At 43.1% G+C, this 18490-nt stretch overlaps 1 protein-coding gene across 1 annotated transcript in view; it reads left to right on the top strand.

Annotated features, from left to right (window-relative positions):
* The first annotated feature begins 5364 nt into the window (after positions 1-5364).
* Positions 5365-18490, top strand: part of LOC308080638 (zinc finger protein GLI2-like) — a 113908-nt gene continuing 100782 nt past the window's right edge. Inside the window, exon 1 of the mRNA XM_080422538.1 lies at positions 5365-5572. The gene's annotated coding sequence lies outside the window, so the exon portion shown is untranslated. The remainder of the gene's footprint in view (positions 5573-18490) is intronic.

Raw genomic sequence — 18490 nt, 5'->3', positions numbered from 1 at the left:
TTATTAGGAAATGTGGCCATATAATTGCATGTGTCTGTGAAGTCCATGGACCACTGGTTGAGAAACAGTGGGATGTATCATGGAATGCATGCATACAGTAGCAAGTGTTAGCAAAGCACTAATCTTAGCTCTAATCTCACCCAACACAACAGCGGTCCCCAGGTTGATTCTTAATCAGGGTGGTGGTCCCTGGTTCACAATCAGTTGAAAACCCCTGGTCTAAATGTATGTTCCCGCTGTCCAGAGCCGTCTGGGAGAAATGCGGGGCCCTGTGCGAAGTCGCGTGCGCGCGGTTTTGGGCGGATATTTCCGAGTTTTTGGTGGTTATTTGCGGTTATTTCTCGGTATAACTCTTACTAAACGTGAATCTGTGCGGGGCCCTGTGCGACCGCACCGTTCGCACTACCCTTCCTGCGGCCCTGCCGCTGTCCTACATACAGCCAACCAGTTAAAAGAGCTAATAAGAAATATCTGAGTCCATTAACATGAAAGGTGCTTCTTACGTATTCTGTTGCTAGTTTGACCAGTTCAAATACTCTTTAATCGCACAATACAAGACATTTTAGAATGTCTGAAAAGCTAAACGCTTAGCTTTTATGAACCCATTAGGGTTTATGGTAAAATACTGTCTAATCTTAAAATAATATGAATATCTATTATTACGGTAGAGTTTTAACTTATTTGGGTTAGGGGATTATGCGTTGTTGCATGCAGCACAACATCTTGTGAGCTTGTAGAGCTGTTATTTTCCGGTGCAGGACACTGATGAGCAGGGAAACTATAGTATGAATCATCCTTTAGACTAGAGAAATCCTAGAGTTAGCCAAGAGAAAGACATGCTTGACTCTATGAAATCCTAATGACTGCAATCGGATCGTGTTGAGTCGACCGAGAACTTTAATCCATCGGTTCATGCAAGGTCTCTAGATAAATGAAAATAAACACTTGTACAATAAAAAAAATGCTTTATTGCACCTACGACGTTTTGAGCTAAACACTCTTCATCAGACTGACAGGTCTGATGAACAGTGTTTAGCTCAAAACGTCACAGCAGCACGTAGGTGCAATAAAGCATTTTTCATATTGGAGCCCTACCGAGTGCGAGTGTTTATTGTCATTTATCTTGCACTGATCTTCGCTCAGCACCTGCCCAATTTTGGGTCTGGGATGTGTGCATGTCCTTCCTCTTTTTCATGCAAGGTTTGCCAGTTAGAAACGAACATGTGTTACGGTTCTGAGCCAACTCCCTCCCCACTCTGTTGGAAAATCCCTGTGGAAATTTGGACTATATGGCTACTATTTTCCTTCAGGGTCAGCCAGTTCCTCGTTGACAGTAATGTTATTCTACATTAACTTTAAGTGTTGATCAGATGCTATTTTCACATTGTCTTTGTGAATACATAAGGTAATAATGCAATGCATGTGACGAAAAAAGTATGATCACTCACTATGTTGCCATTGCCCTTCCTGTCCAATTGGGCAGATATGCCATGCCCTAGCAATGGAAAACCTGGAAAAAGCAGAGATTCTCAAACTTTTTCATGCCAAGGACCCCCAAATGAATATGAAATTGGCTGTAGGCATTGGCATCTGAAAATATTTTGCGCCAGGGACCCCCCATGCAATATTTGTGATTTTTTCACATGCATTTCATTGCACATGCACACGTGTGTGACGCCTTGTGAGCTTATAGGGTTAAAGTTGGTTTTGCTATATTAACACATTTTGCTGGGGACCCCCTCCTCAAGGACCCCACTTTGACTTTGAGAACCACTGATTCAGAGAATGATTAACTTACATCCCAACACTTAAATCAAAGGACAGACACTTGTGTTTTATAGGGCTCATTAAAATTCCTTTAACACCTGCTGACAGATGTTTTTTTTTCTTTTTACAGAACTTTTACAGAAACCCTTAGTTCTTCTGTCCTCTCTGTTCCTCATTAGCTTACCTAATTATGAATGTAAATAAACCAATGTGATTGTGGTGGAAAGCAAGTACTGTACTTAAGTACAATTTTGAGGTACTTTTACTTTACTGGAGTATTTCCAATATTCATTACTATTACTTCTACTCCACTACATCTCAGAGACAAATATTGTACTCTTACTCCACTACAAACATTTGAAAACTTTAGTTACTAGTTACTTTGCAGATTTTAATGATTATTACAAAACATACATTAACCACATTCCACCTTATATACTTTGGATATTTGAAAATAGCAGATCTACAAGCTCACAATGTGTCGCAAATTTTCAAAGGACATTTTATACATTTGAAAACTTGTGAAATGGGACATTCTGCATAATGAGTATACTTTCAATGGGGTCATACCTATGTTCCCCGGGTTCTATGTTCCCCACTAAGGTTAGGGTTGGGTTAGGTTTAGGTTAGGTCCTATATTCCCCGCTCTCCCTAGGAAACGGGGAACATAGGACCCGGGGAACATAGGTACGGTCCCCTTTCAACTTTTGGTTCTTTTATTTGTCATTCTGATTTCTAATTTTAGTAATTTGATAGTAAAAAGACTTAGTTTACAGAGAGACCACGTGAGACAGTATATTATATTATATTTTTGGGCCATGTCATAGTCCCTTTAAATACATTTTGATACCAATACTTTTGTACTTTTACTAGTATATACAAGTATATTTTGAATTCCAGACTTTTACTTGTAACAGAGTGTTTCTACATTGCAGTATTGATACTTTTACTTAAGTAAAACATTTGAGTTGTTTTTGTTTACCTGAGCAGTGCACAATGGTAGTTGCCTATCAGCCTTTTCTGTTGAGACAAACTTGTTTTAGAGGATGTATCTTTGAATGTAAACAAACTAATTTGAGCTAATATGTTACACTAACTAATCCTAAATGTATAATGAGTGTAGTTTCACGAGGTTACATCAATCAGTGTTTGTATGGCAGGTGTGTGAACAAAGCTGTCTCATCATCTCTGTCAACCAGCTGACAGTAATATAGCCTAATCACAGCACCTGCCTGGGTGCAGGTAATTCAGCAGGCCGCTAGATGTCACCATCATGTTGGAAATGAATACCCATGGTGCGTGTCTTCCATACATCTATATACAGGGGTCTTCAACGTGTTTCAGCCCAAGGACCCCTTAGCTGAGAGATAGATGAAGAGGGGACCCCCTACCCTACTACTATATATCGTATAGAATATTCAGCTTTTTTCATAGGTTTCATAGAGAGTGTCATAGACTTATTTGACAGCACTATCATGTTGCATTGATGTTAATGTGTATTTTCAGTTTAACCACTAAAACGTCAAGGTAAACTTGACCTTTCACTCTGCACTTGGTCTGCTCTTTCCCCCTCAACACAAAACCTCTTTGCCGAAAATAGCCCACAAAACGAGGTGGTGTGAGCTTGTAGATCTGCTATTTTCGGTTAATGTTCCCCTCAGAAAAGGAATTGGGTTCAAGTGGTTAATGTAAAAAAAAAAAAAGAAGAAAAGGGCTCCTATCACACAAACATTTGGTGGCCCCTCTGTAGTAACTCTGAGGACCCCCTAGGGGTCCCGGACTCCCGGACCCCCTGTTGAAGAGCCCTGGCCCTGACTAAAGGATACACTCATGTACTCATGCACTCACTTTGTGTGATTGTCATCCTGTTTGTTGTATGGACCCTGAGTCTGAAATAAAGATTGAATTGAATTGAATTGACTCAGTAGGCTGTCTCGCTGTGTTTACAGCCTAACAGCCTTGAGGGACGTAGGCCTATTAGAGTTTGATTTAGGCTATATAATAAATTATATTCAGGTAAATATAAATGTAGGGTACTAGGCTACTACCACTTATATGGCACTGCTTTTATGGTCTATTGTCTATATTCTCTATGTAAAGCAGACTGTTCTAGAATGACACGTGCTATACAAATATTCTTTACAATCATTACTTTGAACGAGACATAATTTAAGGTGGAATTGTGTCAATCATAATATGGCACCACCACCTGGAAAGGAAGAGAAAATATTATAGCTAACTGAATAAGTTATACCTATAGGCTATAAAACGTAGACCTGGGGAAAAGCAATATCATATTTGCATGATTATGTTGATTGAAAAACTTCTGAATCTAATAAAGATAATACATTAACAATACAATACGTAAGATGTCAGACATATGCCTGCATTATTTATGTCCCTGAAATGTTTTATATCTTTCAAAAGCTATGTAGCCTACTTAATGAAATACAAAATGGGAAAATGAACATGCAGCCTTGTAATGTAAAGTTGTAATGTTTATTAGAAGAAAATAGCTTGATTGATATTGACATGAATAAAATAATATATTACTTATTATCAAAATGGTCATCAATCATTAGCCTATTTATTATGAATGGCAAAGATACACCAGTTTCCCATCATAGATTTAAAAAAAATCTCACGGCAAGTTAAACCTATAATAGCCTAATTAATTAACGTGTGATGTTTAATTGACTTTAAACAAGCTGCATCCTGCTTTCATGTGCTGACATCTTTTAGTGATGTTAATGATGTCCTATTGTCTTCAACAAGTGAACGTCTCACTCGTTTATCTGATGTTTTTGCATATTTAAAATCTTTACATTTCGATGAATTGAGTACATGGACCCCAGTGGAAACAACGATAGTGCTTTCTTGGGTTTTAATCCTTGTATAGCATCCTTTTGTATAGAACAGAACTGTATACTTTCCGTGCTTTTTTGCAAACTGTTAATAAAGTATTCAATCAATCAATCTTGCTTGCGTCCCTCCATTATGAAACTCATGGTTTCTCCTCTCCGCTCCGACACACACACACACACACACACACACACACACACACACACACACACACACACACACACACACACACACACACACACACACACACACACACACACACACACACACACACACACACACACACACACAGGGGGGAGAGAGACAGGGGGGAGAGAGAGAGAGAGAGAGAGAGAGAGAGAGAGAGAGAGAGATAGGCAGAGAGAGAGAGGCAGAGAGAGAGAGAGAACTCAAAACAGCGCACAGTGAGTCGGACTCTCTCCTGTTATCCGCGTGCACGCACACAAATAAACCGGCCGAGACGTTAAAAGTTGCTCGAAAAGTTGCGCGTATAGTTTGGACCGCGCGTGCGTGCGTGTGATGGATGGTTGACGTTGCGAGAGGGAGACGCGCACGACTCTCCTCCAGCTCAAACTTTTTTTCTCTCCCCTTTTTTTCTTTCTTTTTTTTTTTACAAATTATTTCATTCTCGCTGCTGAGGCGGAGTTGGAGAGCGAAGGAGAGAGAGAGAGAACAACTTTACAAGACACACCATAGGTCTCTCTCCCCACACACACACATACACATACACACACGCGCTCTCTATCTCCATATCACCCTCTCTATTTCTACACGTGTTTTTCCCCCTAAAGCAGCGGTAGATGGGACTCTTTGAGATTTTGCGAGGGATATTCTGTTGTTTTGTCTTCTTTTGAGAGTTTGAGAGACGAACGAATAACGCGATCCATCGGACACACAGAGAGAGAGAGAGAGAGAGAGGCTGAGGAGCAGCGACACACTTGGGGTGAGTTTTCTTTGGCCATGTGGTCACTAGAATAATGTTTACACATTAACATTAGTATTAGGCCCGCTGTTATTATTTCTAGGCTGCTGTTTGTTTGATCGCAGCGGTGCAAATGAGACAATTCACATGCGATCCGTGGATCATTAAATATCAACTTTAAAAAATGATGCTTGCTGACTTTGTAACCGATTTAATAACAATCTAACGGCTGTCCTGGTGAAAGCAGATTTTTTTGTATGTGTGATTGTTGTTGTAATTGCATGGGAAAAGGCGACCGATGGATGAAATGCTACATATATAACATTTTCCACGCCAATTAGTTTGAAATTGTTATTTCAAACTGACGTTGGACTCTGGAATGCTAAGAATTTCTCTCCATGCAACCTGATCTGTGAAATGATGTGATCTGCAGTCTGTCTGCCTTGCAGAGAGTGCCTTTAAGCTCTTACTAGGTAAATGTTTTTTTGTTTGTTGGTATTGCTTTTAGTAAGTCACTTGTTTTCCTTTCCCACCCCATATCTCACATGTTTGTTTTATAGCCTAATATGATCCACTAATTATACGAGCATTAAAGGCTGATCATGCCATAGTTTAGGGCGAAATAACTTTTTAAAGTGTATGTATTTATCAAATGCAATAAACGTGGGGTAGTAAGTCGTGCAATAAGTTTACAATGAAGTCCACGTGCAATTAAATGAACTTAAACGCAAATAGACCTAATAATGGATTGAACACGGGGGTCATTTAGGTTGCAGAAAGGGGCCTGGTTGTGTGTCTTATAATTTATAGGAATCTTCTCAGTGAAGAATCAATTACAATTCATCTTTATTAATTAATTTGTTTTAAAATAGGTATTGGAAAATAAGACAAGATCCAGCCGCACAAAAAAAATAATGGGGAAAAAAATCAACTGATTGTCCTTTTAGGATCATTTCCCTTCAAGCTTGGGCCAACAGAATTTGGTGGGAAGTGTTTTTAAACGCTGAATGGCCGGTTGCGTTCATTTGCATCAGAAAAAAAGTTTTAGTGCATTTGCCCATTGTGTGCAATGAAGAGTTCCTGCAGTCATGGAGCCCGGGGGTTTGAAAAGATGTAAAGAAAATGATGGGGCTTTCACATTATTCAACAAGACATTGGGGAGGGGGAGGTGGGAGGTGAGGCATGGGGTTGGGGTTGGGGTGGGAGGGGGGGTTCAAACCTGTGACGGGGATGTCACTTTCATGTCGGCCCCCAAAAGAAAGCGCCCGTTCCGTTTCTCACACAAGTTCCAGCTTCTTGTTTGCCTTTTTAAGCACTTCTTATATAAGCTCTGTTGTCAAGAATTTTACTAAATAAAAATAGTAATAACTAAAAAATAGCAGATTTTAACTGGGCTTGTAGATCTGGTATTTTTGATAGCCTACCCTTTGTCGCCTATAATAACATGCTCAAAAATAGGGATGCATGGGTTGAAAGGCTTAAACGGGAGAGATCAATGGGGGGGAAGTAAAAAAAATAAATAATGAACCACCCCCAACCCCTCCAAAAAAATAAAGGATGGATTTTCTTTTCTCGTTGCTTGTAGGGGAGGAAAGAATAAAAACAAAACAAAACAAAAAAATAATAAGAAAAAAAAAAGAACTAGCTGGTGAAGTCTGGCGTGCAGGAGGGCGCGGTGAAATGTGAATGAGAAGTGAGTGAGACGCCCCGCTGTGAGGACTCTAAAAGTCTGTTATCCCCGCGAAACAACAAGCACCGCTCCAATTAAGAAAAACCGTGCACCCACCACCCGGGGGGGGGGGGGGTGGTGGAGGCTGTGTGCTTGTGAGTTCTAGCTGGAGAAAGGAATCATCACTTCGCTTCACACAAACCCCTGACACCCTGATTGACATCATACACACCGAGCAGTGTGTGCAGCCTAATTACATATTATAGGCCCTACGAGAAAGAGAGAGAGTAAAAAAAGAAAGAAAGAAGAATTCACTTTTTTTTTTAAATTAGGGTGTTAAAATCAGAACAGGACACCTATAGGGCAATTAAGAGAAAATCCGGAGGCGGGATTGAATTGTTGCCCCAGGAGAGGATTTGTGTAATTTTCGGTTCAAATTTAAACTCTAAACAAAATAATTATTCTTGCCATTTTATCGTTGTGTATTTGAATATCAAACTCTTAAGTGTTCTTGTTCTATGTAATAGCTGGTTTGTGCGTGCGTGTGTGTGTGCGCGCGTGCGTGTGTTTACATCTACACAAACAATCATAGTACAAAATACACCTGTGTCCTGGGGCATGGATATCAGCCTTACTGGCTTTGTGTATGAATTATATTTAAATTAGTTATCTGTAAAGTTATTTGATAGTTATTTTACCCACGCACTCTTAAATGTAATGCAAATTTCCAAGGAAATTAGTGTATATGAGGTAATTCGTCGCCAACATCGCTTTCTCTTTCTCTCTCTCACAGTCTTATAGATATAGAAGATGCAAGGACACGGACACGTGTTCAGTATATATACTGTACACACACACACACACACACACACACACACACACACACACACAATTGTGGTTGTGAAGGCTCAATATGCATGAACGTGAGTGCGACTTGTAAACACAAACTGGCCTATACTACGGATGTTCCTATATGTCAGACTGAGTGTGGCAGTAAAATGCATGTACGCTTGCATGTGCACTCACACACATAAACACACGCACTTGCAAGAAAGAGTCTATTAAGCTTTCTTTTACACAGTTGTTAATCAGTATGAAGTTAGGCTTGATTCGTACTTAGTTGCGTGGTGGTGATGTTGCTCACTGAAAATAGCAGCTGTACGAGCTCAAAGCTTACATCTGCTATTTTCAGCGCGCAACTCCTTATAAATCAGGCTCTAGTAAGGGATACGAGTCAAAAGTGATGCTTGTTTCTGCAGTCTGAACCAGATGATATAGGACGAGACAGAAGGAACTTAGACCGACAGTCCAGAGTAGCAGTTACTGATGAGAACGCACCTGGGTTTAATGCAGCCATCACACACACACGCACGCACGCACGCATGCACGCACACGCACACGCACACTATCTCTCCCTCTTTCTCTTACACACACACTCTCTCTTTCTCTTTAACACACACACAACCTCCTGCCTCTGTCTCTGTCTCTATCTTAAACACACACATACACAAACTATCTACACGAGTACATAAACCCACATTCTATCTCATTCCCTCTTTATTTCACACACACATTTTCTCTCAAACTATCTTCTTAACGCGCATGCGTGCGCGCACACACGCTCGCGCACACACACACCAAGAGACGTCAGAAATCAAAGGTTCAGGGGCCACTGGGGTCCTGCGGTTCTTCTCCTTTGCTGTGTACCCATAATTCTTAGGGATGGTCTTTGATACGTTCCTTAATTAATTCCTGAAGGGACCGCCGATCTCTGATCAGCCACTGAAAAGGACAGGGGTGAGACCGTCACCGTTTATTCGTGCATGCACACGCGTGTGTATGTGTGTGTGTGTACGTGCGTGCGCATGTGTGTACACGTGTATGTGTGTGTGTATGTGTGTGTGTGTGTGTGTGTGTGTGAGACGTGTGTGTGTGTGTGTGTGTGTGTGTGTGTGTGTGTGTGTGTGTGTGTGTGTGTGTGTGTGTGTGTGTGTGTGTGTGTGTGTGTGTGTGTGTGTACGTGCGCGTGTGTGTGTACGTGTGTGTGTGTGTGTGTGTGTGTGTATGTGTATGTATGCTTGAAGAGATGTGAAAAACAGCTCTCGCTGTGAAAAGAGACCACGTAACAACATTTTGGCACGAATGAATAAATGATCCCTGAGCCAAGAGAGAGAGAGAGAGAGAGAGAGAGAGAGAGAGAGAGAGAGAGAGTTATCTCAGTACGAGTGATCGTGTTTGCTTTCCCTGAAGAACCCCCCCCCCCCCCCAACCCCCCTCTTGTGGTTCAGTTATCATAAGAGAGTTATCACGACATCTGATCGTTATGACTGCGTTCGGCGATAGCCACATACGACGCAGCGGAGGAGCCCTCCACTTCAGGCCGCCGCCGATAGAAGAAGCCCCCATCTCTCTCTCTCTACTCTCTCTCTCTCTCTCTCTCTCTCTCCCCTCTCTCCTCTTTATGGGCTCCATATGACAAGCGATGAAAGCGAAAACAAGCGATGAAACTCAGCCAAGCCGCAGGCTCCTCAGCAGACAAACCCAGGAATGAGACTTGAGGTCAGGATTGCTTTTCCTTTTTTCCCCTTTTTTTTGGGGGGGGGCTGGCGGCTGTCGGGTGGGGTGGGGGTCCATGTGGCATCCCGAATACCATGTGGGAACCTTTAGCAATCAACTACCCCCCCCCCCCCTCTCTCTCTCTCTCTCTCTCTCTCTCTTTCCGTGAGCGTTCTCATAATCAGACATAGAGGTCAGGAGGAGATGGTGGTGATGGTGGATGGTGGGGCGGGCGGGGGGAGGTTTTCTCCCGTCGTTTCATCCCCAGGAAAAGGAGGGACTGTTAAGGGGCCAGGGGGGTAGCTAGACTTGAACCCGGGGGGCCCCTGGAGGTCGCTGACATTACTGTCAGTGGCAGGGGGGGAGGGGGGGGGGGGGCTCACCTCCTCCGCCCCGCCAGCCACCAACCACTGTGCTTTCCAGTGTGTCACTGGACATTAGCTGTGCCTTTCAGGTGAGAGATGTCCCCCCTGTCACCGGGTGACAGCTGTGGCTGTCTGTAAAGAAAGGGCCTCGCGTGCGTGCGTACGAACGTTCAGACAGGCACGGAGGAACGGCGCACGTGATGTGGCCAGTGTTGCCAGGTCTGCTTATTATAATTTCCCCCCAAGATTTTATTTTAAAATAGCCGATCTACAAGCTCACAACACGTCGCATCGCGACGCGTTGTGAGCTTGTAGATCGGCTATTTTCAAATAGCTGATGTATAGGTTTAAAGTGCTCATGTGGCCCATAGTCGCTTCTTTTGGGCTGGTTTTCCTAGACCTGGTTGCTTGTTTGTCTCACAGAATCTGGCAACACTGGATATGGCATGCATGTTTTCACACGCACACGCAAAGCTTGTAGATCGGCTATTTCCAGTGGGTGACACAGGCACCCAACTAAATATAAATCAGACATATCTCTAATCCCAACCCCTAAACCTAACCTCTAAATGGCTAGACCGTTTTTTAACCAGACATCAACCATTTCTCTCGTGAGGATGTCTATTTCTTAAATTCTACTATACTTATGTGGACATTTGACCCTCACAAATATAGCAATATCAGCACACACACACACACACACACACACACACACACACACACACACACACACACACACACACACACACACACACACACACACACACACACACACACACACACACACACAGATTGTGTCGGTGATCCGCCTGCACACACACAAGCACGCATGTACTGACACGCATCGCTTTACATGCGGGCTAATCTGTGAGCACACATACACAGTAGCAGGAAGGAATTACTATCCTTTTTCAATCTGTACGATGCTTGATTGAAGAGCTCATGCTTCGTTTAATAAGGAGATGATGGTACTAATGGAATTATCACATCTAAGAAACACGTGTTCGGTGGTAAAGGAGTACTCAGACTAAAGCGAGTAAAGGTCAAGTAAAGGTCCTGTATTAAAAATGTTACTTGAGTAAAAGTACAAAAGTATTGGCACCAACATGTACTTAAAGAACCTAAAGTAGTACTCATCATCTTCAAAATGTGTACAAATCTTTCGAAAATAGCAGATCTATGAGCTTGTAGATCTGCTATTTTTGAAAAATAGTAAAAAAGTGTGCAAACATTTGAATATATATTGTTTTAAAGCGAACATTTTTAACTCAAATCTTTGCTTCTGGGGGTCCCTGGAACAAAATATTTTGAGATGGGGGTCGGCGGCCAAATACATATAATTTTGGTCCTTGGCAAGTTGTTTCAGAATACTGTTGGGATTTAGGAGACATTTGTAGAATCGGCTTCAGGTCTTAAAGGGTTAATTGGGTATAGTGTATATATGCAAAGGGTGTAAAGCGCTGTAGCGATAGCATAGCCACAGTGGCTCAGGAGGTTGAGCGTCCATCCCTGGCTCCTCCTGGCTTAGTGTCCTTGAGCAAGACACTGAACCCCCAACTGCTCTCGGTTTCGGCTTCACAACAGCTGATGGTTGCACAGATGGTCAAGGCGAGCGTCCCGGGGAGGAGCTGTTAGGGGTCAAGTAAGTGTCTTGCTCAGGGGCACTTAGACACATAGACATGGGGTCGGGCCAGGAGGAGAACCGGTGACCGTCTTGATTACCAGACGACCTCTCTATACCCACCAAGCTACGGCTGCGCCAAGTACATTAAGTGCTAATGACTGTGCTTGGTCAATACCCCAACAACAATTAAAGGGCATACAATTATTATTATTAATATCAGTAGTAGTAGTAGAAGTAGCATTGTTGTGGTTGTTTTTTTCGTATGCTGTAGAATGTCTTCTTAATGGCAAGTTGAGGAGTTGTTTGGTTTATTCATTTATCATACAGGGCCATTAACCAGTTTAAACCTGCAACATCCCAATATTGCGCACATTTTCTAAAGATTTCAAATGTATATTAAAATAGCAGATCAGCGTAGTACAATGTGTCGTGATGCGACACGTTCTGAGCTTGTAGATCAGCTATGTTTGCTCTTCGTTGTAGGGTCAATGTACATAGGGCTTAGGTGGCTAATGCACATCACCGCAATGTTGGCCAAATATACACACACATGTGTGTGTGTGTGTGTGTGTGTGTGTGAGAGTGAGAGTGTGTGAGAGCGAGAGAGAGAGAGAGAGAGAGAAACAGGGCACTGCAGAAAAATCCCTCCCTGAATAGATCGTCGTGGGAGAAGTTAGGAAGACATTAATTAAACATTTAATAAACAAACATAAAGAAAAGAAAAGTCATACGAATATAATTCATGATGCAGAATATTCAGCTCAACTGGACTGGATCATGTATATTTTGGGCATATTGGAAAATAATAATGGCATTTTCCTGCGTCCCAAAATGGACGTTACGTTTTCCAAACTCATTATTTACATGTTTAAGTCTCTTAGATGTTTCCAGGCGTGGGCCTAGTTTATGTAGATTATATATCATTTCAGAGCAGAACTAGGAATTGCAGAGTATTTTGAGAAAGAACTCCATGCCTCTTCCAGAACTCTGTACCCTGTTCCAAAGCTCCATTGCAGAACTCCTCCATTCTGCACCCTGGGTACAGTAAAATCCTCTGCGTTAAAGCAGCACTATGTAACTTTATTTTAATGAATAAATGTAATTTTGTCCAATCTGTATGGTAGAGTATGTTAATACAATATAACTTATACAATTGAGGTGGTTGTATTTGGTCTCCCTGCTCTTCTATTGAGACATTTAGATCGTGTCAAAGGTCATGGATCTGACACAAATTTTGACCTGATGGTCAGGATTCGATTTATCCCCTGAGCAAGCAGGCAGGCTCTATTAGCTCAATGGTATAAATGTCAGCACTTGCACAGGAAACCGGGTTCAAATCCGGGGTAGAAGAGGAAAGTCAGTGGTAAAAGTAGCAATACCACAACACAATACAGAGTAAAAGTAAAAGGTATTATATACTCCCAATACCAAATGTAAAAGTACTCATTATGAACATTTGTCCTTTTCACAATCATATTATTGGATTGAATAGTAATGCATTAATGTGTTCATCACATTAATGTTGTAGCTGAGCTGATTTCAATAACTTGCTGCTGAGTAGCTTAACCTATACAACACATCATTTATCAGTTCATGTATGTGTTGTAATAATAATCTAAATCTGCTGCAGCTAGTAACTAAAGCTGTCAAATAATGGTAGTGGAGTAAAAAGTTCAACATTTTGCCTCTGAGATGTAGCGGAGTAGAAGTATAAAGTATCAGAAAAAAAGGAAATACTCAAGTAAAGTGAAGATACCAGAAAATCGCACCTAAAATAGTGCAACACTTCAGAGTACTTAGTACTTAGTTACTATCCACCACAGCTCGGAGTTAAATGAACACTGAGGACTTTAATGTGTAGTCTAGGCTAGGTAAAAAAAATAAAAATAAAAACGTGTGCTTCCAGCCGGGCTGGCTGAAGGGGAGAGAGAACAGAGAGGAAGTGGGGTAGCCCCAAATGGCGGCAGTAAAACAGTCAGAGGTGGCGGTGGAAGCCAGACCATTTGGGTCGGGGGTCAGCGATCAAAGCAGATGGCCAGTCGACAGCGCTGGGAGAGCCCATGCAGCAGCCCAGCGCTCACTTCACGCCGCCAATCAACCGGGGCTGTCGGGGAGGTCACACGGGTCGCACACATGCAGAGACATGGAGTCACACCCATAATGGCACTTAGTCATTAGTTAAGAAAACACTACAGGAAGTTCACAACTGTAACCCCCCCCCCCGCCCCACCCCCTCAAATTGAGATGTATTTTGGTCACGGACGCCCTCAACTGAAAATACTTTGTGACTTAGACATTGGTGTTGTTAAACGTTTTAAAAATGTACATGTTTTTCAAATCTATCGGCTATCTTTGCGGAATGTCCCCCCCCCCCCCCCAGAACAGGGATGCTAGGGTTCATGTGGTTAATGATTACAACGCTATTTTAACCAATCTGTAGGGTAGAGTAGGTTATTATTACGATATAACTGCATGTGCAGTGTGGTTGTAGTTGGTCTCCCTATACTCTTCTAATTGAGACATTTATTAGACCCTGGTGTCGGGTAGGACACCAGGGTTCGAATCCCGGGTGGGTCATAAAAGCCACGGATTGCAGCTTTAATTCAGTGACACGTTTCGCCCCTGGCTTCCGCAAATTGACCGGCGGGGCACGGTACGGTTCTCTGAATGGGCCTTAACTGAAAAGCAACTGTTTGTTTTGGCTGGGATCGAACTTATGACATCTGTAGCACTCTCCCTATACAAGGGCCTCTTCAAAGGCTGCTTTGGCAGTGGTTCTTAAGACATTTTCATGTCAAGGACCCCCAAAAATGATATGTATTTGGCCACGGACCCCCACTTGTTTCGTCAACATTTGTCAAAAACAGCAGATCACAACATGTTGCGATATGACGCGTTGAGAGCTTGTATTTTTGGGGGGTATTTTCGAATAGCAGAAAAAAAAACAGGGCATTAGTGTTTAAACTGTTCCTCGTTTTGCTGGCGACCCCCTGGAACTCCCTCAAGGACCCGTGGGGGTCTCCGGACCCCACTTTTGAGAACCAGCACCCTTATACGAGGGCCTCTTTGGCACACGGGGAGGGTTTCGTCAGCGGACTTGGTCTTCCTGGTACGGGAATCAGACCCATAACCTTCCGGTAACAGGGACAGGCAGTGGCCTCTCTCTCTTAACCACTTGGGCCCACTCTGCGTTCTTCCAGAGCTCCTCTCTCTGGCACACACACACACACACACACACACACACACACACACACACACACACACACACACACACACACACACACACACACACACACACACACACACACACACACACACACACACACACACACACACACACACACACACACACACACACACACACACACACACAGGGGAGGCAATCATTCCTGACTGTTGAGTCTGGGAGACGGGGTCTAAATCCTCCAGCAGTGCCTGATTTCTGCTCTGTACTTGCAGCCCCCGACATCTGTTTGGTGTTGGTGTGGGCCGCAGGAGATCAACCACAGGATATTACACATCCAGGCAGGGGGGTGTGACCAGCCACACGGCTCCTCCGCCGCTTAGGACCGCTACGGGAGAACAGAGGTTTTTATACAATCCCAAGGAAATGTATGGAGTAGAATGGAGTCACTGGAACGGAATGGAATATTAGAAATTTGGGGATAGAATCCCTGTAAAGAGGAGAGGAGAGGAGCTGTGTGTTTTACTATAACAGAAAGCTCACACGGTCAACCCCCCCCCCCGGAGTGCAAGGTATAGACTTTTTTTTTAAATGTAGACTAGAAATGTTCTTGCGGTGTGACGATGATGAGTTAAATTCTTGTAAATAGTGCGTTTTGTCCTCACACCCCCTCTCCGTGTCCCATATCTGCGGCGAATCTCCCCCGGTATATTATTAGCAACAGCAGAAATGTCATTTAAAAGACAAAAAAAAATACTGTCATAAAGTGTGGGCAATAAAGGAGACAGTCACTCCATCTTGTATATTTCAAGGGACAAATCAGTGGCTCCCTCGTGCTCCGCTTTTAGCATTTAAATGAGGATTTTGGGGTCTCTCTCCATCCCTCCGCTCCTCTCCGAAGTTTAGAGGAACAAGTCGCGGGTATAAATCCAAATGTCACCGTTAGCCCCCCTATTTGTACATTCAGCACTCACACGTCAAACAACCCCCCCTTAACCCATTAAGACCGGGAAAGAATCAGTGTCATTTTTTGATTTCTTTGGCTATTCAAAAATAGCAGATCTACAAGCTCGTAGCGATCTGCTATTTTTAAAAAATCTAAATTTTTTACTCAAATCTTTGCTTCTGGGGATTTTACAAATGTCTTCTAAATACCGGTACAAACAGTTTTTTGAAAAAACCTATGTTGCAAACTTTTCATGTCAAGGACCCGCAAAATGCCATGTATTTTGCTGCAGACCCCCATCTCAAAATATTTTGTTCCAGGGACCCCCCAGATTCAAAGATTTGAGTTAAAATGTATATATATATTCAAAGATTTGCACACATTTTCAAGATTTTTAAAAAAAATAGCAGATCTACAAGCTCATAGTGCGGCACTCGGTGCCGCGCTATGAGCTTGTATATCTGCTATTTTTTGAATAGCCCAAAGAAATCAAAAAATGACACACAGATGCGTTCCCGGTCTTAATGGGTTAAGTCGAGAAGCCGCTTTCTATTTTAAAGTTGCCACCGACCGGGGCCTTTCTTTTTTACGGGATAGCTATTATTCAAAGGGGAGAATAGGTGTTTGGGCCCGGCCCATAAATTCAGGCAAGTGCCCCTTCAGACGAGGATAGCGGAGTGGAGGAATTGACTGCGTGCTCTTGTGATTTTACTCTGGTACGGCGTGACCTTTTGAGTTGAGACAGGGTCATTAGTTTGGCTCTGACAAGCCCACGTTGTAATATTTCAGCGGGGGGACAGGGACGGGCTGCTCGCTAGTAATATTCATTGATGAGCCGAGCCACACTCCTGTAAGCAACGAGTGCACCTGCGAGCCACAGACATTAGTTTTCCCTGACACGACGGGGGGGAAACCCTCCATCTTTTCCCGCTGCCCGGTTTTGAATTCCTGGAGTCACGGCCCCTGCCGCAAGGAATAATCCATATCCATGTCAGTGCGGAGCTACGGGGGCTGGTATTTTTGTTCTCCATGTCTAATTTCTGCAGTGCTGAGTTTAGGAAAGGTGTTCAGGGGCTTGCTTTAATCAGTCTCGCTGCGGTCCTCTGTCGCGGAACGAGAAGAGAAATGCATGGAATTAACAAGCGAGAGAGAGAGAGTGTACAGCCTTAACAGAACGAAGGTCAAACCACTTAATCAATAACTTTATCAGTTTGATTGCGGCCATAGCTGTCATGAATTGTATCTATCTGTTTACTTCACTCTGAGGTTATGATGGAGCAACATTTGCACGTCCTATCAAAGTGCCCTTGAGCAAGACACTGAACTGAAACTGAACTGAAAACAGCTGACCTATACAAACTCACAACGCGTCGCATTGCGACGCGTTGTGAGCTTGTAGATCGTCTGTTTTTGGCGAACGACACAGCACGAAACCAAGCATAGATGAGGCATTACGCTAAGTTCAGATAAAGGATACAAGTCTATGGTGAACTTTGCTATCATGATGAATGCTGTTGTACTGACAGAGGTCGCCGTAATTTCACATCTAACGTTTGCGCAAGTGCTGAGCTCTGCATAAACTGATAGAAAATGGGGGAGTGGTAAGCTTTCAGAAGCAGTACCTCATAACATACAGCTCAAGTGTTGAGCTACTGCAGTGGTTCTCAATGTGAGGTCTGGGGACCTCCAGGGGTCCTTGAAGGGGGTTCCAGGGGGTCCCCAGAAAAATGAGTTAATATTGCATCAAAATCAGTTTACCGCTTTAATCATTGGCTATTCGAAAATAGCTAATTTACAAGCTCACAGTGTGCTTTGATGCGACACATTGTGAGCTTGTAGATCTGCTATTTTAAAATGTGGAATATTTCGATTTATTTGAAACATTCGAACATCACAAATCTTTTATGGGGGTCCCTGGCACAACAATAGCTTCAAATAGTGGTCCGCAGCCAAGTACAATTTGGGGGTCCTTGACATGAGTCTATATACAACAAGTGGAATGGCTAAGGAAGAGCAACGGTGCAGTTTTCAAACAGTCAGTCCTCTTTTGATGAGTGTTTGCATTCCTCTCAGAGCCTCAGAGTGAAGCAGTTAACCAGAGGTGGCAAAGGCCTTCAGTGAAAGGATGAGGTGACAGAACAAACAGCCAGTGATTTCAGCACAATGACTCGGCAGAAAGGGAGTGGGGGGTGTAGCGGCAGCATTGGGGGGGGGGGGGTCGGTAGCTTCAGAAGCTGTTGTTCTCTTAAATAACCTTATTGTAAGGGTGTCTTTGTTGTCGGGCCATTATGCCCAAATGAATCATTGTGTGGCTTCTTAAAGGGACTCTGACAGTCGACAATGGGAGGTGAAAGCCCCCCCTTGCCGCCACTAGCTGAGGGCTTCCCACGTGCTAACCGGATGTTAGCTATACTGCTGCAGGTTAGTGTGTGTCTTAAGAGGCTTGTGGATTCACTTCAGAAGACATAACGCTCTGTAATCAACTTTGTCCCTTGACAAAATAGTGTCATGTTTTTGTTTACTATGAGCTGATTATTGAGTTTCTGAATAGCCAGCTCATAGTATGTTTTCCACCTGTCATGGTGACTGGATACA

Source organism: Gymnoscopelus braueri, assembly GCF_963280865.1.
Source record: "Gymnoscopelus braueri genome assembly, chromosome: 24".
NCBI lineage: Eukaryota > Metazoa > Chordata > Actinopteri > Myctophiformes > Myctophidae > Gymnoscopelus > Gymnoscopelus braueri.
The sequence above is the reverse complement of the archived record's forward strand: the minus strand, read 5'-3'. Positions and strand labels throughout refer to the sequence as shown.